Genomic DNA, 683 nt, shown 5'->3' on the forward strand with positions numbered 1-683 from the left:
ATATTTTAAATAAAATTATGTATATTGCACACAAGAGGGCTTCTGTTACCTAACCTAGATCATTGTCAGTGGGTGGATGCAGTGGGTCGATGGATGGACTTAGCACTAGTGTGGTTAAAGTTATACAATCTATTTCCATCAATAAATAGACCTATTTGCTAAAGACAGGTTCTAGTTATTAACAAAACGTTTGATGTTAAATTAAGTTTTCCTTTGCACATTCGTTAATTTTAGAAACACACACACACAGTGGAGGGAAGTATCTGCATTACACAAGGAAGTTTCTCAATGATCCACACATTACATCCACCATGACTTTTGTCCCATATCATTGGCACTGTATCAGTGCAAAAGAGACAAAGATAGTGCAAAGGTAGCCCAGGCCGTGGCAGCCAATCATAATTCAAATACACACATGTCCAGTGTGTGTAGGAACCAAACTTTCTGTGAGGTAGGGGGACCTTTGTGTGTCTTCAGGCAGGAGGTGTTGTTGTAAGATGGATCTAATGATTAAGGTTTTTTCTAAAAGAATCACATCAGATAAGAAAATGTGACTATTTTCAGTTATCTAAATAATAAATAACTAATAAATCTTTTCACTTGTAGTTTTTATTTGTACGGCCGAACGAGCTGTCAAAAAAATAAACGGAAACTACAGTATGTGGGAGGGTACCATCTCGCAT

This window comes from Oreochromis niloticus, linkage group LG22 (assembly GCF_001858045.2).
Source record: "Oreochromis niloticus isolate F11D_XX linkage group LG22, O_niloticus_UMD_NMBU, whole genome shotgun sequence".
NCBI lineage: Eukaryota > Metazoa > Chordata > Actinopteri > Cichliformes > Cichlidae > Oreochromis > Oreochromis niloticus.